We start from the raw sequence: 23,925 nt of genomic DNA, 5'->3' as shown, positions 1-23,925 counted from the left end.
GAACAGCAAGTTGGGACCTCTCATTCTGTGTACTTTCTTAAGGTGTTTGGATTTTATTATATACATAGTAGGTAGCTGAAAAGGGGTTAAATTTTGTGTTTATCTGTTTTAGATAGAGATGGCATCTTGCTATGTAAACCATGCTGGTCTTGATTTCCAGGCCTCAAGCAATCCTTCTGACTCAGCCTCCCAAGTAGCTGAGACTACAAGTGCATCCCATCACACCCCACTGGTTTATTATTTTTCATTTTATTTTTGTAGATATGGGGTCTTGCTATGTTTCTCACGCTGGTTGCGAACTCCTGGCCTCAAGTAATCCTCCCATCTTGGCCTCCCAAAGTACTAGGATTAAGGGTGTGACCACCCTGTCTGGCCAGGATGAAAAGTTTTTAGGAAAAAAATTTTTTTAGTACCATGAAGGATGAAGAGAAAGAAGACGGGACTGGAAAGGGAAAATCTTTTAGGAGGTAATTCCTGTAGTCTAGAAGGATCATTGTCATCTAACCTTTTGCAATGGCATTAGAGACTGGAAGAGGAGCATAAAATACTTGACCCAATACCTTCCCTAAATGCACTTTTATTAGAAGCTGGCATTACATCTCATGTAAAGAGCTACATCATTAACCAACAACCACAATGGTCATCTTTTTGTAATTTATTTTGCTTGTTATATTTTCCTTATCCACACTGTAGTCAGGAGGAGTAGTGTCAGTAAAGTTTTATAATTTTAGTACTGTTATATGTTGTGCAAATTTTACATCACGTATTTTATACATAATGGGTAGATCATGGGCTGCTACAAAATGAAATTGTATTAGAATTGTCTGGTTACTTGAGTATTGGTAGTGGGGAATCACGTGTAATTCTAAATTGTGAGCCCAAGTAGCCAGATGTGATATTGAGAGGATGAGGCAATTCATCCCTAAACTCCAAGGCAGATACTAAATTTTCTTTCCAAATATTACTGCATGGTTGAAGATTACAATGTTCCCTGGAAGAGCAGAGGCATTCTTAGGTCAAGGATAACTCTCTTTCTAGTAGAATTTACAATAAGGTCACATTTCTCTGACTAGAAAAGTTGACATTGAGAAAATTTAATAAAAGTGTAATAATAAAAGTAAAAAAAAAAAAGTACTTGTTTTACTCATAGTCCTATGTATAACAAAGCATTGAGGTTATTCCAGCAAGACAGATGTGGAGCAGGTGTTGCAATTTAATGGATAAGTAATATAGATGCAGTACATCGGTAATGGAGATGGATTAGATCATCAAGGAAATGGGTATAAAACAATGTATTATGAAAATGCCTTTCGATTGTTTTCTTTCAAAATTTTTCTTATGTCAGATTTAAGGCAGTTTTCAGGTTCAAAATTTTGGGTAGAAAGTGAAGCCATGTCTTCAGTTTTTTCAGAATTCTGTGTTTTGTTAACCTATTCTTGTAAAAGTCAGTTTCCCCATAGAGGCATATCTTTAAGTCTATACACTGGTAAACAAAATAGTTTTATAGTCTAATGTATAGAAGTTTCATGCATATTTATATTAACAAAAGTTTATATGAAAATATTTTGATTATGTAAAATTTAAAAATTGCTTGAAATTTATACCGTGAATTGATGTCAAATAATACATAAATACAATTTCTATATATTGATAAAGTGGCTTTTACTAAAATGCATATATTTTTGATTTTATGAAACAATATAAAAATTCACTGAAAGTCACCTAATTTACTGTGTGTCCCTCAAGCACCTGCCACTGTTCTAGATACTTGGATACACAACTGAACAACTCGAATGAAACATCCCTTTCTTGAGGTATTTATTTTCTTATATGGGGAGAAAGACTGAGCAATAAATGTATTATATAAGTTAAATACTTAGTAAAAAGTATTATGAAAAAAGTAAAGCAGAAAAGGAAAAAGAAACCAAGATAAAGGGGATCAGAAATGTGGGTGAGATATTTTAATTTTAAATTTTAAATAGGGTCTTCAAGGTGGGACTCATTGAGCAAGAAACATTTCTGTGAAGACATGAAGGAGGTGAAACAGTAGAAAAGGATTATGAAGTGCCGCCTTAAGCACTCTAAAAAAAGGAAATTTGTTTTCATAGGTAAATTTGCATTTATCTTTTACTTAAATTGCCAAATTATTTTGATTAGTCAAAATTCCAAATTCGCATTACCCCAGCATTGTTCCCTAAAATATACTGAAGTTATTTTACATCAATGTCTACTTCTTTTGGAATAATTTCTATGAGTATATTTGTTCATGCCTATCTCAGAATCCAAAATGTAGGTGCCCCTCTTTTAAAAAGAAATTTTATATATATATATATGTATATATATATAAACACATATATATATATAAACAAACCAGGTATTTTGCTTCTAAAAATATAAATGCATCTTCACTCACATCTCAACCTGGACTATATTTGAAATCATAAAGCTTTTTGATTTCTAAGATGATATAAAGTGATATAGGAATTTTTGAGTGAATGTAGGGTACAACTATTTGAGGTCTTTATTCTTTTTGAGTTCAATAAATAGTTTTCCATTTGAAATATTCACGTTTTGCCCTTCCATATGTGTTCATCTTCCTACCTGAACAATATTTGTTTGCTGAGGATATAAATGCCTGTGCAATGATAGCTTTATAGGCAGACCTATATCCAACCTGATCGCACTGAATAAAGTGCAGTGATTTGCACTCACTCTTTCATAAGATATTAATTTTGGAGATTATTGGAGTAAACCCTATACATTATATGGATTTGTCACTTCTATCTATTTAAAAATGTCTGTTTTCTTACCTTCTGACTATTGTCTCACTGTGCTTACTATTAAACTACCTCTTCTTTATTTAGTCATTCTTTTAAGGAGCTATGAGTTTCATGTGCCAACTTTTTAATTGATTAAAAGCAAACTAATTTTCTTAATCATAGTTTGCTTGGCATTGCACAGCTCAAGTTTCAGTCAGAGAAAAGAATACAAAACAAATAAGCAATCTGTACTAAAAAAAGTTTTGGACAGTAAAAACAAATGTAAAATTGTACTCAAGTAAGCAATGCTAATTAAGTGGTGGAGTTGTATTTTAAATGATTAAATCAATGAAAGAAAATATCTTATGCCTTTTCTTTGAAAATTACAGACTTTTCTGTGTTCTTATTTTTGGTTAGGACAATTTGGTAAGGATAACTCAAAGAATAGTTCTGGATTATTCCTATTATAAGACCAAAGAAAGTAGCAAGATCAATATTGGCACAGCTTAGTGGTATATGTGGAGCCAACAAAAAGGGTCAGAAAACTTTATTGCTTTTGAGTGTGTGTGTTTGTATTTTTCAGTGTGAGGAGGAAAACACCTACTAATCATGCTAACTTTGCAGCAGTTAAACATAACATATGATGCTACTTTCTTAGTTATGTGATGATGTATGGGTTTGCTGCTGTGGTTGTGTGATACAATGTTTGCTTTTCTTGATGTCGTTACACATCTTACAACTAATGACCTGGTTTTTAAAAATGTACATATATGACACTAATGCTGAAACACTAATGTTATGCTTTATTAGGATTTAATGTATGACAAATAATGTTCAATTTTTAACGTCCTCTTATTAGGCAGATTTTTTTTAAACTCCTATTTTCTTAGCCCCAGAAATGCACAGAAACAAATAGGGCGAGACTTTTGACCTCAGTGAATTCCCAGGTTATTGGCAAAGTCAAAGGGGCTACAGAAGTCAGTATCATACTGCACTAAGGGAAGCTATGGCTACTATGAGGTCGTGTCAAAAGAAATGTCTAATTTAGGGGGCGAGGCAGTTGGGGGGAGGAGCATTTCAGAGAAAGGCCCCTGGAGGAGATGGAGTCTGAGCTGAGTGTCTAGGGAAAACAGGATTTAGTTAGGTGAAGAAGGTATAGGGAAGGCATTTCAGTCAGGGAAAACAGAGTCTACAAAGCAGGGTTGCAAGAGAGAACATTTGAAACACTTGTCGTTGTTAAATGCAGTGACATTTCAGATATGCCATTTTCACTCAGAGAAAAATAAGCAAAATTGAGATGCCAAGTTTGGAAAATTGATATCCCATTTCACATCTGAATTATTGAGAAATCCTTAAACACAAAATGTTCGTTCCTCTGCTGTTTTTCAAAACTGAATGTTTGAACATTACCTCTTCTGCTGAAAGTAAACACTTTACGGTGAACCAAAGTTTTCCTTGATTTTCCTAAATATACTCTATTAGAAAGAAAATATAGATATTTTCATTGCATCAGGAAATTCACATGATCAATTTTATGCATTTTTTGGAATGAGCAATACGCAATGAAAGAAGATTTTGCTTTTGTCTGGAGCCACCTCCCTGGGCCTGCTAGCAAACTTGAGACCCTCATGCTTTCACACCTGAGGCACAGCTGCAACCACATCAAGGTCATCAGCACAGGATGTCGATGCACACACTCACACAAATAATAAACTTACATGCATTTTCCTTGGGGACAAAAGCAAATGGTATGGTTGAGTTTTCTTTTCTTCCTCTTCAGCAAAGTGGCATGGTGGACATTATGGTTTATTTTAAAACCTTTAAATAACATTTATGTATTTTCCTACGTAAGTGGAATTCAGTTCTGTTGGGCCTGGATAACTGTTTCCCGAGATGCGACCTTGGACTGTCTAGGTCAGAATAACCTAGAACATTTTCAGAAGGTACAAATTCCCTGGTTCTGCTCAAGATCTATTGAATCAGAATATCTGGCTATAAGTACAGATGGTTTATTTTTAGCAAGTCCCCAGGTGATTTCTTGTCACTCTAGTTAGAGAACCACTGGTATAGATTTTGCAACTGCTTTGGTCTTGGGTTAAGTATTTAGGGCCCAAAATAAGTGAAAACCAATGGCATATGTTTGACTCGATCCATCAAACTTAAATATATATATATATATATATATTTATTTATTTCAGAATTGCAGTCTTGTAGCCTTTTTATATAGTTTCAAAACTCCTTCTTGCCACCATGAAATACACCACAAACATAACTTTTTGTGCACCTAATACTTTCAGAAGTCCAAAGCTCGATTTTAGGAAGCATGGACTACCTAGCATTTATTTCTTCCTGACACATTTGAATTTATCTTACAGAAAATTTTTTCTTCTTTACTAATTTATACTTCTCAAGGTTACATTTGCCTACAGACTCTTCTTTTGGTATTTTGGTATTTATGATGAGCACTGAAACCTATTTCAGTTATTTCTGATGTACATTTTCCTTCAAACGCCATAAACATTTTCTTGTCTCACCAAATGTCTAGTATTAGTTTTCTCTATTTCTGGTTTTAAAAAATATCCACAATTACTATTCCTCAATACAATTTTTGCATAGGAGATCTTTATCTTTTCAGATAGTATCAAAATCCCCCATGCTATTCTGTAAAAATACCTCTGAGTCCTCTTGGGTTTATAACTGGAGCAAGTGAGGGACAGGAATGATTTTAATGTTTTTTCTTACCCTCTGTTTCTCCATGCCAACTGAAGAATGAGTGAGCTGTGTGTACCTTATAATGTAAGGACATTTTCCAGCATCACTGATGCTAGAAAAGCAAACTAATATGGGATCCTCAAAATAAAAACTGTGATCACATAGAATGCCAGAGCAAAATCTCATCCTTAGCATCTCATTTCTGAACAGTTATGTTAGTGTGTCTGTCAGCATTCAATTGGGGAACAAAAGTATTATGATACACAGAGTCCATAATAGAAAGACCTTATACAAATGTGAGGGCAAAGTTGAAGAAATGTCCAAAAGGAGGAGTTGAAGAATCAAATAAAAGGACCATTTAGTGATCCTTTTGACACACTGGTATGAGAGAGCCAGTAGCTTACAGGAAAATCTGGGAAGCTAAGCATGTCCAGGTGCTGAAGTTGTACCATGAAGAGGAAAAAGTAGAGAAGTACATGGAAAGCTGTTGCCTCTGTGTCAGGTGGTGTGTCTGGGGTAGCAGTTGTTCAGCAGTGCCACAGATGAGAAGCAGAACTGGACATGGAACAGAAGTGAAGTAAGGACAAGCTGGAATCTATAGGCACCTCTGCATCTAGCCATGACATACTTCAGAGTATAATGACTACAGCTTCACCTCCAACTTTTTTTTTTTTTTTTTTTTTTTTTTTTTGAGATAGAGTTTTCCTGGCTGGAGGACAGTGATGTGATCTCGGCTCACTGCAATCTCTGCCCCGTGGGTTCAAGTGACTCTCCTGCCTCAGCATCCCAAGTAGCTGGGATTACAGGCATATGCCACCACACCCGGCTAATTTTTTTTTTAGTAGAGACTGGGTTTCACCATGTTGGCCAGGCTAGTCTCGACCTCCTGACCTCAGGTGATCCACCCTTCTCAGCCTCCCAAAGTGCTGGGATTACAGGTGTGAGCCACTGTGCCTGGCCCACCTCCAACTTTTAAAAACCTTATGTGAATTTCTATTTTGATCAGCTGTAATCTGGAACTGAAAGTGAAAGGAAACTTTGGGAAAATTCTTCCAGCATAGCCAATTTGATAAATTATCAACAGGAAACCTTTAGAATCTTTATCAGTTTAATTCATATACTGCTATATTTTTCTAGAGCACCATGTTTTATTTCTTTTTCAGTTATAGCCAAGATTTTGTTTTAATCTGCTTTAAAACAGGTAGAAAACTATAGCCTCCCCCTCCTCCTTTTATACACTTCCTACATTGTTGATACTGTATTTGATAAATGTATTTTTTCCTTGTTGACAAATAATTGACAAATCTGCTATTGAGAAGTTGTATGAAATCTCTGAAGACACTAGGACCTTTGTCTTCATGACTTGAGCCATAAGTCATTCACCTCTCTGGATCTGATCCACCACATTGCATAGCACATGTAGGAGTCTTTTGATAGCAGCATCCTTTGAGCCCAAGCTGAGGAATCATTTGTTTGTTAGTCCTTGCTGTATAACGAACCACCCTAAAACTTGGAGGCTTAAAACAAAAGCAACTCCTTATTTCTCCTGATTCTATGGGTTGGTTGGGTGCTTCCTCTGCTGGTTTCATCCAGATTCACTCATGAGGGTGAGTTGGCTGAAGGATAGGCTAACCTGCAAAGTCTAAGATGGCCTCATTCATATGTCTGGCAGTTGGTGCTTGCTGTTCCTGGGGGCATCTTGTTTTGCTTTTGTGTGCTCTCTCATCTTCTAGGAGGCTAGACTGGCCTCCTTTTATAGTGGTCTCAGGACAGCACCCCAATACAACAAATTGGAAACTTGGAGACCTTTTAAGGCCTAGCTTCAGGTGTCACACAATGTCACTTCTGCACATTCTTTTTGTCAAAGTTCTTCACAAGGCAAGGTCAAATTTGAGGAGAGGGGGAGATACATTTCACATCTTATGAGAGGAGATGCCTGTGGCCATGTCTTTCAGCGTACAGTTGCATCTTAAATGAGAAATTATCTTTTTTTTTTTTTTGAGACGGAGTCTCGCTGTGTCTCCCAGGCTGGAGTGCAGTGGCGTGATCTCGGCTCACTGCAAGCTCCGCCTCCCGGGTTCACGCCATTCTCCCGCCTCAGCCTCCCAAGTAGCTGAGACTACAGGCGCCCGCCACCACGCCCGGCTAGTTTTTTGTATTTTTAGTAGAGACGGGGTTTCACCATGTTAGCCAGGATAGTCTCGATCTCCTGACCTCGTGATCCACCCGCCTCGGCCTCCCAAAGTGCTAGGATTACAGGCTTGAGCCACCGCGCCCGGCCGAGAAATTATCTTTCAGTTAGGTTTCTTTAGTAAGAAACTCCACCCTCTGCCTCCCCGCTCTTCTCTCCCAAAATACACAGACACTACTAGTAATTTCGTATATTAGTGGTTCTCAGTTTAGTGCAGTTTTGTCCCTGTCTTCCTCAAGGGACATTTGGCAATGACTGGAGGCATTTTCAATTTTCCGGCAACCTTGGGAGTTACTACTGGCGTCTAGTGGCTAGAGACCAGGAATGGTGCTACACATCCTACAATTTATAGAACAGTTACAATCAGTTATCTGGTCCAAATTGTGCTGAGGTTGAGTAACCCTGCCTATATGGAATATAATGCTAGCAAGTTACCTGAGTAAAACTTTGGTCAAGAGTAATACCTAAAGGTATTCTTTTTACGCAGTCTGAAATGATTTAAAATTTTGAAGGAATCATAAATTTCTTTTTGGGTGGAAAGGGACTAGTTATGGAAGCTGCCTTTCTGTCATTCATTATTTATGAGCAAACCATTTTAGATAGAATATGAACCACTCAAACCCTTCTTTAAGATTCAAACTGAACACAGTACTTAGACTTTTGAGACTCTGCCCATTAGTTTTAATTTTCACCTCTCATTCTGGCTTTTACCTTTGTGTGTGAACACACAGACATGCACACATGCACATTGTTTTAGCTACTTTTGTCAGAAATCTTTTAAGGACTTTTCCACATTGTTTTAAAGGTTGAAAAGTATGTATTAATTGGTCAAAGCCATTGTCTCTCACTAAATCAGGAATAATAATTTACATAGAACCCTGTGATTTTTCTACTTGTATCTTTAGATATGGGCTGATAAAAGTTAAACGTTCTCTACCATATTGTTGTTATGAGAGGCTGAAATTTTCAAGGTTTCCCCTCCAGAATAAAACATGGTGCAATTTAAAACAAAATGGGACAAATTGGTGATAACGCAAAACAAGAATTGTGTACAATAAATTAGATTTTCTTAGGGCGGAGAAAAATAAAAATGCTGAAAGGGGATACTGGGGACAGTTTTTTTTCATTGTTTTTAAAATAAGAGTTTTAAAAATAGAAATGGGCAGAAACTAGTTATGCATTGTAGCCCTTTTCCATATTCCAATTACAATTCTTGGGTTACTCCTGGCTTGGATGGTCACCAAGTTTGGTTATTCACATTTCTCACCCTAACACACCCCATCTGCTCCTTCCTGAAGGTGTGTGATCACAGGTATCATACCTTATCAAGCAGTATATAGTGACATCCCCTCTCAACTGACAGAGGCTGTTTGTTGTTATGCCCGTTCCAAAGCAGTGTTGACTGATAATGGTAGAGTGGGTACATAATTTGAATTCCTAAGTAGAAGTTTATTACATTAGCTCAGGCCTGAGCATTCTTGCACAATTTTGAGAGAAACAGAGCACAATAAAGAGAGAGAGAGAGAAAGATAATTCTTGAAAATCCGAGAATCCATTGAGATCAATAAAATAGTTATTCTAATCTGTGGATGAGACCAAACCAATAGCTGTAATTAAGATCACTTTGGTTGCCTCAACAACAAATTAACTCTTCTTTTCAGTTAGAAGGTTGATGTCATGAAAGCAATATTTTACTGGAGAGAAATTGCTAAACTCTGTTTGCTTAACAAAGCAATTATTGATAACCTGCAATTGCTTATTGCTTCCCGTGTCATCGACTTGTTGGCAAGAACAGTCTCACGTCTCAATAGTAATGCCTACTTTTACTTCAGGGAAGACTGATAAATAATATATTTTTCATAGAAACATGCAAGACAACAATAATCCTTAAACTATGAGACATCATATCCACAAAAATTGGGGAAGTGTTACTGAAGTACTAAACATATTGTTTGAATTTTCTGCTTCAGAAGTATTGACCTTTGACTTTCAATTGATATCTCTCTTCAGAATAATAGTGATGAATAATGGAAACAAACATCTTTAACTTGTGGTGTCACACCAACAAGATCTTTTCCTTAGGGAACTTAACATATGGGTATCTTCCAGGGAGCAGATAAATGAACTGATTTTGAAGTGCTCTCCTAATGTAAACATTTTCTTTGTAACTGCCTCAGAAAAATGCAGGCATCCAAGGTAGGCCTTCATCAGTCTTGAAGTAGTTGTTTTGTTTGCTTTTTTTTTTTTTTTATATCAAGACTCTTCCTTCTCTCACTCAGAAATAAATAGTAACAGCTTCTTGTGACATTGGCCTATATCTTGAGTTCTTAAAAGTGTAAAACACTGGTTTTGAAGTATTACTGCACCCAATTCCCAAGGTATAACTACACTCACTTAAATGACTCACAAGGATAGCTATACCATTCATACCACTTTAGGGTATCGCTTCCTTTAGATGGCAGCAATAAGAATAGTGCAAGATTAAGACTCTTTTCCAGTAGCCATGATAAGAGTACCACCTGACATTTATAGAGATTGTTATACATTTTCAAAGTATACTTAAATGCGTTAGAGAAGGAGGCAGTGTAGTGCAAAGGTCAAAAACTTAGACTTTGGAGTTAAGGCAACATTTTTTAGCAATGTAAAGGCTTAGTTTCTTTACCTGTAAAAATATAGATAATAGTACCTAAGTTGTAGCATTATTATAAAGATTAGATGTATGCGAATAGCTTAGTCTTATAACTGTGCCTTAGTTAGCACAGCATAAACAGTAGCTATCATTGTTACTACCCTAATAATGCAGGTATCCTTTTCACTTGTTTTATATATTTAGATCATAAAATAGTTATTATAAATTTATTGCTACAGTACAGAATTTTAAAAATCTACATTGGAACTGAGATCCCTGGAAAATTAGCACCACATTCCAGCAAAGAAGCACAAGAGAACAAAATAGGCAGTTGAATTCTCCATGACCAAATAAACCACATTCTCGTTCAAAGTGCCTCCAAGATCACAGATTCCAGCTGACATCTCCTAAATAGTATCTTCAAATACTGTAAACATGGCTAAAAACATCTTCTAGGTTATCAATTTTAAACCAGAGTCTAAAATTTGGATAGTGCTTACGGAGCACCAAATAGTGCTGAAACAGATTGAATCAGCTTCCTATTTTTGCACTCCATGCCATTAGGAACACCTTCTTTACGATCTTTTTCTGAGGTGCTAATTCACTAAACAAACAGTACACATTACCCCAGGCACCAAGTCCTTCAGGATGCTCCCAAGTTGCCCATTTTCCTTAGAATGGTTTGGGGGCCACAGAAAGCTCAACAACTGTTTCAGAGCCTGTTGCCTGGGGTGCTAAAGAATTATGCACAAATAAAACCCTGGGGGGAAAATGTAAGATGCTAACTAAGCATCTTAAAGAATGTATAGAAAGAACTTAAAAGCTTTAAACCATCCAGCAAAATTCAAATTAGAAAGGGATAGGTAGTCACAAAAACGATCTGAATTGTGATGTAAAACAAAATACAAAAATAGCATGCTGAAGTCTGACGTTCTGGTCTAGCAAACCCATTCACTGATTCTGAAATGGGACACTATTCTGATATGATGCACATTATAGTCTCAAATGCCAAAATTAGAACTTAGACATGTATAATTTTGGGGGTCATTTAAATAAGAGACCCTCTTTGAGCATTTAAAAATTATAAAACATCTGAAAAATGATGTACGTACATCTTTTATAGGATGTATGTATATTCTATATCCGATTTTTTATTGGAAAATATAAGCCATCATTACCCTGAGAGGGCAGTCAAGGCGAGCAGAAGAACCCCAAGCATGTATTATCAGAGTCCATTTACCATAAATTGGAAAGGACAAAGAAAATGATAACTGTAATCAATTTGCCTTTACCTTGATGTCATTCTAGAATTTTGAACCATTTACTTTTGTTTTCTACCAATCCTGGACACAGCACTTTTTCTCTTTTTAGCTATTCTTTGAGAAAACATGAGAAATAAGTGAGGCTTCAAGAGTGGTTTGAGGTAGTATGTCCATGCCCCAGGTTGAAGAGCACTCTGCCATTTGGTATTGGCAGCTTCTCCTTTCCTTATGTTTATCTAGGTCTCTGGCTTCAGATATGGCATACACACATCTGTGTGTATGTTGTGTGTGTGTTTTAGATGGTTGACTTCAATTGGAGAATACTTCTGAGGTGGCATCTCAGGCGTAGTCATTTTTTTAAAGGAGTTCTTATTATCTCGGTATGTTTTGCTTAGAGATAAATACGTTTATCCTCCATTTTAAAACCAAAGATCTGGCTATAAAAACAGTTGGATCCAAATGTTAAAAGTAAAATGGGAAATTTTCTTTGAGCAGAGTGTGCAAGGAAAGCAATATTTTTGTATAGTTTGCTATTGTTTTATGAATCTTTAATATATTAACACCCTGATGTTATACTCAGCTCATTTATGTGTCTGCATGCATATTCACTCTGAAATCCAAAATGTCATTTCAAACCTTCCCAGACATGTTAATTCTTTTAAGTTGGTGTTAACTGTTTCATATCTCCCAACTTTATCAAGGTATAAGGGAATGAATTACAATTTGTAGTTCTTAGAAACAGCTAGAAAATTTGTTCAGCTTGGTGTTTAAAAAAAGCAAATGGCCAGTCCTTAGTTTCTGCTTCCCCAACCGTCAATGACTTTGCAGGAGTTATTTCAATGACTTCTCTTGATAACTGCCGAGCCATCTCCTGCATTTGATTTAGTTTCTAGGAATATTTTCTAGAAAAAGAAGAGAACGCTTGCAACAAAGATGGCAAATAGAATTACTGAATGTAACCGTTTCTCTATAGGGAGTCTTAATGGGAGTAAGCAAATGTTTGATTGGTTTCACCAACCTGGGTCAAGTTGCTATGTGGGTGACTCTTACCTGGAGATCTGGTGTGAGAGACTGAATACTGAAATCTTGAGAGCATGGTGGGAATGAAGGGCTGAGACAAGGGCACCAAACTCAGAAGAACTTAGAGCAATGTCAGGAGCTCAGATGTGGAACCTGGAAGCTAAGGAGAGCATGAGAGTTTGGGCTGAAGTCCAGGTGGTCAGACAGAAATTCAGTATGCATGTAGTTATGGGCATTCTGAGGTTGGGTTGGATTCGTTTATAGGACTTTTGGGTGGGACTAAGACACAAGATTCACATTGGCTAAACCCACCTACTATATCTTAGAATAACAAATTTTATCTTTTACATAAAGATAGTATCTTTAATTTGTTTCAAAACTATGTCTTGAGCTTCATAATGCATTGAAGAAGGGGATGAGATTAAGTTTAGAACATTCTATATTTCCTATTGCAGGGTTTAAATTATGAATGAATGAGTGTATGAATTAGATCTATTTATAAGTTAACTGTCTCCATCTCCTTTGCTTTATAAAATAGCTTTATATGTTCACTTCATGATAGAAAAATCCAGCCTTGAAGGTTTTCCCAGCAAAACTATAACTTTCACTTAAGTTTTTCATTTCCTGACTCCCATACACTCCCAACCCACCCTCACAAACATACACACACACACACACACACACACACACACACACGCACACATATTTTACAGTTAAGTATAAGATATCCCTCTGGAATTTCATTTTTTAGGTTTCTCTAAATTTTTTCACTTTTCTCTCTTTTTTAAAACTTCTGTTTTCCCTTCTATTCTCAGAACCCATATATACCTCACCCAGGGTTTACCTCTAATCCACTGCCCTAGTCATGAAATGTAACTTATTCAATAAGGTTAGTTTTTGTTTTCCTCCTGAGAATCCCAAAAAGAAAAAATAATGAAAATTGCCTTTATTGGTCAGAATTTCCACATTTCAAAGTTCTGATATTTTAGTATCTGATCAGGAGAGAAAAAAAAATCTTTCACTTGGAAATTAAATGATTCATACAAATCAGTTTGAAATTTGAGATAGAAATAAGATCATTTAAATATTTTCAGAGATTTAGCCTGAAAAGAACTGAGTCTTGAGGCCATCATCTGAAACAGTGTGCATTATTATTTTGAAATAATTATAAAGATGGTTTGAGTAAGCCTATAGTTCTAGAAAATTCTTTACAGAGTTACTATAAATACTGAACAGTAGTCTGTGAATCATGGGGATGAATGGGTTTCATATAAGTCATTCACAAATGGCTCAGTGGACAAATTTTATCTCAGAAAGAGGATGCCCCATAGGAGTTAAAATTATGATGTGCTGAGAATTCCTAGATGATGTCACCAGAATCTGAAAACACTACTGTGGATGCAGTAATGATGCTATCTGCATTTTCTGGGTCTAACTTCTGACAAGGAATCTGAGTTTTCTGGCAAGCTGAATGCACAGCAGAGTACACAAGGGGCATGTCTTGGCAACTTCCACCTGAGCACACATGCACGGCTTCCTGTTTTGGTCTGATAGCTTCCCCTGGGCTTTTGTTAATGCAAAATTACCCACACAGAGATGGGTTGCCCATGCAAAAGAGTAGGTGTCTTATTTTGGGAAAGCTTGCTTCACATTATCTTTGTTGTTTTATTCTACTAACCCTATTTCCTCTTTTATTTTACACTAGCGTTTTAAATTCACTTCATTTGTCTGTGAGAAATACTTCCCCCACTCCCCCACTTCTTAGGCTTATTACTCTTGTTATCTGTTTTCTTTTTCCTCTCTAGTCACTGCCTTATTACTGCTTCATTTGTTTGCAATATTAATGTCTGTTAAAATGTCTTAAGATATACAATGTTAATTCATTTGCTCAATGATTTAAAAATATTTGTGAGTTTTCCACTCCTCCACATGTATATATAATGTGGAGGTAGGACAAAGGTGCCTTAAATGTTCATTGTACTTTCAGGTTTATACAGTTTGGGTTGGGAGTTATACTTTCACAAACTGTGGTACAAAAATAAAAAATGATGACTCCTATAAAAGGTAATGATGAAATGCTATGAGGCATTTTCTTATGTGCTTTTGGGCCTTTATATATATATACACACATACACACACACACACATATGTACATATATATGTTGTATATATATATATTCCTTTGTGAAGTGCCTGTTCAAGTCTCTTGCCCATAATTTTCCACTAGATTTTTTAAAAATTGCATTATAGAAATTGTTACATAGTCTAGATACGAGTCCTTTGCATGTATATATTGTGTGTACATACATGTGGCTTTTAAACCTATTTTATTCTGATTTTAATTTCTATGAAGTCTACTATATCTTTATGCTTTTCCTTTAATAGTGAGTGCTTTCTGTGTCTTGTGAAAGGAATTTTTTGTTATTCCTAAGTCACTAAGATATATGCCTGTGTTTTCTTTGATGTCTAGGACTGCATAATAAATCATTAGAGAGATGTGAATTAAAACCAATGAGTTATTACTACACAGTGACTAGAATGGCTAAAACTAAAAGACTGACAATACTAAGCGTTGTTGAGGATGTGAAACAAGTGGAATCACCATACACTGATAATGAGAGTATAAAATAACAGAACGACTTAAGAATTAGTCTGGCAATTTCTCATATAAACATACACCTGACCTACGACTCAGCTCTTATGCTTTTAGGTTTTACTAAAAAGACATGAAGACATATGTCAACAAAAAGATTTGTATGAGAATGTTTAAAGCATCCTTATTCGTAATAGCCAGTCACTCCAGTGTCCATCAATAAAATAGTAGATAAACAAACTTTGGTTTATTCATATAATAGAATATTACTTGGCAATAAAAATATACAAATTAGTGATATACATAAATAATATAAATTATTCTCAAAATGCTGAACTAAAGAAGTTTTCCACAAAAGCTATATGATTTCATTTATATGAAGGTCCAGAATAGGTAAAACTCACCTGTGATGAAATAAAGCAGTGGTTTTGTAGTCTGAATGTTTGTGTCTCCCTCAAATTCATATGTTGAATCTACTTACCAATGTGATGACTTTAGGAGGTGGGGACTTTGGGAGGTGATTAGGTCAGTAGGACAGGGCCCTCATAATTGGGATTTACTGCCCTTAATCCCAATTAAAAGACTCCAGAAATCTGTCTTGCCCCTTCCACCAGGTGAGAAAACAGCCAGAAAGCACTATCTATAAATCAGAAAACAGGCCCTCACCAGACATTGAATCTGCTAGTGCCTTGATCTTGGACTTTCTACCCTCCAAAGTTGTGAGTAATAAATGTTGTTTATAAGTCACTCAATTTGTAATATTTTGTTAGGGCAGTGTTATGCTGACTGTAACAAAGGAGGATTGACTGGAACAAACAAGGAGGAAATGTGCTTGGGCAGTGGAAATGTTATATATATAGATAGAAGTGTGAGTTCTACAACAGTTTATCTTCATCAACACTGGGGGAATGTACATTTAAGATTTGTGCATTTCATTGTATGCAAATAATACCTCCTTAAAACAATGAAAAAGTTCTAGAGGGCAGATTTTGCAATGAATTGATTAGAAATATGGCATATTGGTTTACATATTGGGTTATACTCAGAAGGCTCAAATCATAGTTCTGAAACTTATTAACTGTCAAAGTTTGGTAAGTAACATAACCTCCCTGAACTTGTTTTCTCTTTGCAGAAGTAGAATAATACCTTCTTTAAGAGATGTTATACGAATGTATGTAAAAGGCTTGTCACAAGGGCTGACATAAGAAATTAATTTATTGACTAATTCTCCTCCTTTTTTTCTTTCTTCTTGTTTATTACTTAGTAAAGTGTCAAATATGGCTGTCAGGTTTTGGTTGCTGCTGTTTGGGAAGATGATAAATTGTTAACAAAAATGCAGAGCACACTAGTAAGATCATACCTGGGAGAGAATAATAAGTCCTCTAATGAATTTGAGACAAATAGGGATGTCCTGAATGTAGTGTCAATAATGGGTCTTGAATTTGGGAGAGAAATCAGAAAAGGAGCTTTGGATTTGAGGTGTGGTGAACAGATACACCAGATCTCTGGGGATGGGAAGGGTCTGGAAAGGTGTGACTTGTAGTATTTGCTGGTTTCCATGCTGTAAATACTGCTTCTTGACCAATTTCAAGTTACCAAGCCAGATTGCAAAATTCCTGAATGTTTATCAGTCAGCTCTTTTTGACTGGTAACTGCCACCTGCAGCAAACTGCTGGATCTGAGTCATCTGCTGAGACAGAGAATGAGAAAGAGACAAATATTTTCTTACCTTACACCGGGTCTTCTGGCTTGCAGGATACATTGAGTTTAATTAAATTCTTTTGCTATAAATCCCCATTTCTGAGTGTCTCTCTTCAGCTCACGCCATTTTCAGCTATGTATAAAAAACACCTTGTCCTCTTGTGCCCACTACCTTCAAAGAGGGCCTCCTTTCTATAATACAGAGGCCACCCAGGGGCCACCAGGCCTCAGTCTGGGAGAGATTCAAGCCCAGCCTCACACTGTGAAAAAGAGCAACTCTTCCCTTCTTTTCCTCAGTGCTAGGCTTCTGCCTCACTTAAGAAAATATTTCATTCTCTCCGTGCTGGGACACTTTCAAATCTAGTTCATCATCTCCTGCCTCCCCTTCCTCCCCCTACCCAGTGCGTAAGTCTGTCTGCATGAATCGAGGCGTAGACAGACTTGTTTTCATGAGCTGGAGGAATATTGACAAACCGTGGAATGGCGTTTAAACCTGTTTGTAATGTCATAGAGCTGTCTGTAGCAATAAGAGTACTTTTGTTAAGAGTACAAGAAGACTCTTCTTAACTTACAGGCCAACTAAACACTCTGTTAAAATTACATTTCCAGAAGTTCTTTGTCCTAAAAATAATAGGAATGTAAATAATTTTTCCCCCAAGGATGTTTCTTTTCAATATTACTTTTTATAGCAAAATAAAATGAAAAACAAACAACAAAACTATATGCCCATGTTTCCATGGTAAAATGTGACATACTCATTAAAAATAACATTATGTAGTCCTTAAGATTATTATTATTATTACTATTATTATTATTATTATTATTAAGACAGAGTCTCACTCTGTCGCCCAGGCTGGAGTGCAGTGGCACGATCTCGGCTCTCTGCAGCCTCTGCGCCCCGGGTTCAAGTGATTCTCCTGCCTCAGCCTCCCGAGTAGCTGTGACTACAGGCACGTGCCACCATGCCCGGCTAATTTCTTCTATTTTTAGTAGAGACGGGGTTTCACCATGTTAGCCAGGATGGCCTCGATCTCCTGACCTTGTGATCCACCTTCCTCAACCTCCCAAAGTGCTGGGATTACAGGCATGAGCCACTGCTCCTGGCCTTCCTTAAGATTATTAATAAAAAGTTTTATTCTCATGAAACATATTTATACTATACTTTAGTATGGTATTTACCATTTTAACTCTGTTAAAAATACGAAAAGAGAAATGATTGGAAATAATTTTTTCACACTATTAAGTCACGATTATTAAAGTGATTTTTTTTCTTTTGGTAGTGGGATTATTAATGGTTTCTTCCTCCTCCTCTGTGCACTTATGTGCTTCTCCAAATTTTCTATACAACAAGCAAAATATATCTTTCAATAAATTCCCAGTGCCTCCAGAGACTACACTTATATTCCACTATCTTTTGTTTATCTATTCCAGTTTTTTTTTTATTCAAAACCCATTTGACGTCTATAGTCAAATTATTTTTATAACACATATAGGACATATGTCTAGTACCATAAAAATGGGCTCCTTCAGTTATGATGTACAGTGGTGTCACCTCTCTGGTTATTTTCTCTTGTGCTTCAATAAAGAAGGCTAGTTTGAAAAATAAGGACCTAAGCTTTCCTCACTGCAAAGTACCTTTAACTTGTTGGCAATTCAATCTTCAAAACCCTTTAGGTAGGTAGGTAGGTAGGTAGGTAGGTAGGTAGGTAGGTAGATAGATAGATAGATCTGAGAGAGAGATATGAGTTGTATGTTTTCAACATTTTATTATGAAAAATTTTGAACATGCAGAAAAGCTAAAAAATGGTACGGTTTATACTACTAATAGACCTATCAGCTAGATTCTATAATTAGCATTTTAGTGTCTTTGCTTTCTCACATATCTATTTACCCATCCATCAATCCATCTTATTTTTTGATGCATTTCAAAGTAAGTAGACATGAGTATGCTTTGCACCTAAATCCTCTTTCATGCATATCTTTAACTAAAAGAGTTCAATATTTTTCACTTTCTTTTTCTTGCTTTGGGGGTAAAATTTATGTGAAATGGAATTTTGAAGTCTTTAGTTACCAGTCAGTGAGTTTTGACAAATGCTTGTGTCTGAGTCACCTAAACTCTTGTCAAAATATAGAACATCGCCATAATACAGGAAATTTCTTCATGTTTCTTCTAAGTCCCTAAACTGCCCATCTCAGAGCCAACCATTGTTCTGATTTGATGCCACAATATAATTGCTTTTCCAAGGCTAGAACGGCATATAAATGGAATCATACAGCATGCAGTCTTTTGTGCCTGGCTATTTTCATTCAGCATAATGTCTCTGCTGTTCGTCCATGTTGTTTTGTTTTTTAGTCATTTTCTTTTTGTTGCTGAGTTATCTCCCATTGTATAAGAGATTGTTTAAGTATCCATTTTCCTATTGATGGATACCTAGCTTATTCCACCTTTTAGTACTATGAACAACCTTGTACGAGTCTTTTTGTAGGCATCTGTTTTCATTGCTCTTGGGAAAATACGTAGGAGTAGAATTGCTGGGTCAGAAGGTAGATGTGCATCCGGGTTTTTTTCTAAAAGAAACTTCTCAATATATTCTCGGCAACACTTGGCATTGTCAATCCTTATTTTTAAATTTAGCTTTATTATATGTGTGTAGTACCTGAATTGTATATTTTACTGTATATATTTAAGGTATATGAATTGTATTTTTTAAATGTTGAAATATTTGGTCAATTTCTTTGCTGTCAAAGGAGGAAAGGGCAAGAGAGACAAGTTTTGCTCTAACAAACCTAGACTTCCTGAGTCCACAGCACATTGAAATTGGCAAAATCTTAGTATTTTGTAAGAATCCATTTTTCTCCCATGAAGAATTGTGTTTTCCCAAGATTTAAATGGTAACTACTATAGGCTCGCTTCACCATTATCATCGTCGTGCTTGTTGGTCCCTCCTCCTAAGTCCTTCTCTTTTTTTCTTCACTTCCCAATTCCTTCAGATTACCTGTAGAGATTATGGAGTTGCTTCATACATTCCAGGCATCTTTGTCAGGTAATTTCCTCCATCTTATGTGTTCTTAGGCTGTAGGCATTTGTGTCCATGTCTGATCCTTTTCTTAATCTATAAACATTTTGAAGAAAGGAAATATCTAATTTACCTTAGCACAGCCACTTGCACCCAGTAGGTGCTGACTAAGCATTTATTGAATGTATGATTTAATGAGAGATGATGGAGTAGTGAAGAGCACGAAGCCTAGGGGCTAGACTCTTCCACCTACCAGCTGTGTGATATCAAGCAGGTTACTTACCCTCTCTGAGCCTCAGTTTCCATCTGAATTATGACGATAGTAAGAGTACCTACCTTCCTGAAGTTTTGTGGGGATTAATGTGCTAATTTTTAAAAAGGCTTTAGAAGAATGCCTAACATATTATGAATGTATACAAATAAAATGAAACCAAATAATATTTGGATCATATATACAATTTTATAGAAAACACTGGCTTTCTAAATCAACGTCTACCCTATTTGGAAATTTTTCTTAAAAACAATAACAAACAATAAGCAATAATTCAATCTGAAGCGACTTCTTTCAAATATTCTAGTTCTATTATTCCAGAATTTGGTGAATGAATCTATTTATCCATTATGATTTAGTAGCCTTTGATCATATGCTTCTCATTCTCCAGATTTTCAGAGGAAACAGGCCTGTAACACCTTTTCTTTATTTCTTATCTAGGGTCTTATTATGTCTTCCTTGAAGTGTTCTGATCAGGTCTGCAATACTTGAGATGTAAATTCTACTCCCACTTTTTTTTTTTTTTTAAAAGAAGAGCAACATAATCCATAGTGGTCCTAAATATTATTCAGCTATCTTAACATTCAATTTCTTTATATAGTAAAGGAATGCATTTTTAGCAATGAAATAAACAACAAACATTGACATTACTTATTAACAGTATTTATGGTTGATGTGCGCCACATATTCTGAAAGGTTATATTGTACATTCTTTTAAGAAGACTTCAGGGTTTTCTACTGAAAGAATTTGAAAATTAAGACTTGGAAGGGTCCTGGGAACAAGTTTCTATAGAGGAAAAGGCTAAACAGTACCCCAGAATCTTCAGTAGCAGTGATAGTGTGGCTTTGTTTTCCTTCACTGGACGAGGCTCCATAACTAAACGTCTTCTATTTGGAAGTCAAAATGCATTCGTTTGTCTTCTTACAACATAGAGAAAACATGCTTACAAAATCAAAGGAGAACATTGAGTATTGTGACCTGTTTAACATGTTTCTCCGCTTTGCTTCGGATGAGAAATTTCAAATCTCAGCATTAATGTGGTGAAAAATATTGAATTGGAAAATACTAACATTATCTTTCCATATTGATTCATCTTCTGTTTGTAAATTCAGAACAAGAAAAAGATATTAATGGTCACCTTGGCTGTTTTCTTGTGACCTCCAACATGGCTCGCATTTAAAATTGAATCTGGACTGGGGGTCTGGGAGCGGGGAGTGGAAATCTACAGGGTGCAGAATAAAGGCTAGATGTGTCCACTTGGTATTAAAGAAATGCTTCTGCAAGCACAAAAAGAAACAATATTTGGTAAAAATGAGTGTCGTTTTCCCCTGCTCCGGCATCTGCTTGCGTTTTCAATGGCCGCAGTGTTTTTCTTTACCTGGTAGGTGGCCTCTCCATGTATCGATGAGGCACTGCGTGAAAATGTGCCTCCTTATGTCGGAGGGAAATTTGCTTTCACTTCTTTTCCCTACTCTCCTGTGCCTCCCTTTGTTCTAATCATACATGTGAGGAGAAAAGCCAGTGATATCAGCAATCATTTTCTTCTCCAGCCACTTTTTGGAGTTAATAATTCAAACAGATCTTTTACAAACTCATTTTATTCTTAGAAATGGCCTTATTGCTAACAGTCTGCTCTCCAGTTGTACTTTATCAAGCAGCAGATCTGTTGTAAAATGTGATGACTGGATTTCATCTGTTTTGCCACCCCCTAAGAATTCATTGCCCACAGTGCTTCAACTGCTGTTATAAGAGACAGTTTAATTTTTGTGGTACATTGATTGATAACTGGGCTCCCTGGTAACATGGTCTTCCTTGAATAGGACTGCTGTTTTCTAGGTCTCAGATCCCCTGAAGATGCTACATAACTCCCTGTATGAAACAAATCTTCCACACCCTAATAGTAATATACCAAATCCCCAAATGAACAGAAAATACACACAAATGCCTATAGGTACCTTCACGCCTGTAGGTGATATAATATGGGAACGGAAGTTCCCCTCAGCCTTAGGTGTGATGAAATCAGCGAAGCAGAAAAAACAGACAAACAACCAAACAACGAACCAAATAAAACTGGAAGACTTGCCACAGTTCTGAAAAGTTGTCTAAACTGGTCTCTACTGAGTAATAAAATTGCAGGTACTTCTTTATCCTTGACTAATTTTCTGTAGCTCTCAGATGAACCATGTAGGATACCAGCTGTGTACCTTCAAATTAAAAAATAATAGTAATAACAACAACAAAAGAGAGGGCAAAATAGTTGGCAAAAAGGAGAATTGTAAAAATCATAAAAACAAAGGGTAGAAGGATTGGGTAGAGAGATTTGAATCTCCAAGTTATGGGACCAATCTTGTCATCAGTTTATGAAAAACCAATTTTTAAACAAAACTCTCATTATTCTTTTCACTATATCGAGGCCAAAAACTTCATGTTTACACACACTTCAAAGAAGAGGACAATGATGTAGGTCCTAATAAAACCATCACTACTGGTTAGTAAATTTGCTAAGCCTACTGCATGGAAGAAAGTTGAGGGCTTGGTTAAAACCTTAGCAGATAATTTAGCACAAAATAAGTTCTTAGGAGCCTAACAAGCCTGATGATTTTGGTGAAATCTCTTTCTTCCCAACCATGTGCATCCAATGACTGATGTATTTGGCGGCAAATAAGTTGGATGGTCACAAGTTCTAGTCTGACATCTCATGTTGCTTCATTAATGATTGGTCCAGTCCCCCGGTGACCACTCCTGAATCCATTTCCAGAGCAACTCTTACTCTGCCTACTTTCTTTTTGCTTAAGTTAAATGCAATGGTTCGATAAAACTATCTCTGTATTGAATGTTACTCATTCAACAAATATTTATTGAGAAACTATAATGCTCAGGCACTAGGAGCTGGGATTTAGTAATGAACAAGACAGAAAAGAACTTCTGCCTTCCTGGACCTTGCATTCTAGTGAGTGAGAGGAATAATAAACAAAACATGTAAACAAAGTAAATGAAATAAGATCGTGATGAGGGACCAGGTGCAGTGGCTCATGCCTGTAACCTCAGCGCTTTGGGAGGCTGAATGGGTGAATTGCTTGAGTGCAGGAGTTCCAGACCAGCCCGGGTAACATAGTGAAACCGCATCTCTATGAAAAATACAAAAATTAGCTAGGCATGGTGGTGCATGCCTGTAGACCCAGCAACTTGGGTGGCTGAGGTGGGAGAATTGGTTGCATCTGGGAGGCAGAAGTTGCAGTGAGCTAAGATCCTGCCACTGCACTTCAGCCTGGGTGACAGAGCCAGATCCTGTCTCAAAAACAAAAACAAAAAGAAAACAAACAAACAAAAAAAAGGTAAGGGCTAATAGTCAAGAAAGGAGGGTAGAAAGGAAAGTTTTAGATAGAGTAGCCAAGGGTGGTCTCATTGATAAGGTGACTTTGATGAAAGACCTAAAGAGAGTCGAGGAAGTGGCCGTGCAGATATCTGGTGGATTAGCAATCCAGACAGAGAGAATAGCAAGTGCAAAGGCTGTGAGGCTGGGACATGCCTGACATTTTTGTGGGGAAAGCTAAAGAGGCTGGTATTACTGAAGTAGAGTAAATGAGGAAGAGAGTTATAAATGACATCACAGAGGTAATGAAGACCAGGCCACATAGGATCTTACAAGCCATAAAAGGAACATTGGCTTTTGCTCTGAGTCCCGTGGGAAACCATTGGAGCTTTTTGTGCACAAAACATTGGAGGGTTTTGTGCAGAATAATGAATGTTATGTTGACTGAGGGTAGAT

General features: G+C 36.5%; 1 long non-coding RNA gene across 1 annotated transcript in view; it reads left to right on the top strand.

The window, feature by feature from the left end:
- The window catches only part of LOC126948115 (uncharacterized), a 246,064-nt gene that overhangs the window by 115,763 nt on the left and 106,376 nt on the right, over window positions 1-23,925 (top strand). The window lies entirely within an intron of this gene.

Source organism: Macaca thibetana, chromosome 2 (genome assembly GCF_024542745.1).
Source record: "Macaca thibetana thibetana isolate TM-01 chromosome 2, ASM2454274v1, whole genome shotgun sequence".
Lineage (NCBI taxonomy): Eukaryota > Metazoa > Chordata > Mammalia > Primates > Cercopithecidae > Macaca > Macaca thibetana.
The sequence above is the reverse complement of the archived record's forward strand: the minus strand, read 5'-3'. Positions and strand labels throughout refer to the sequence as shown.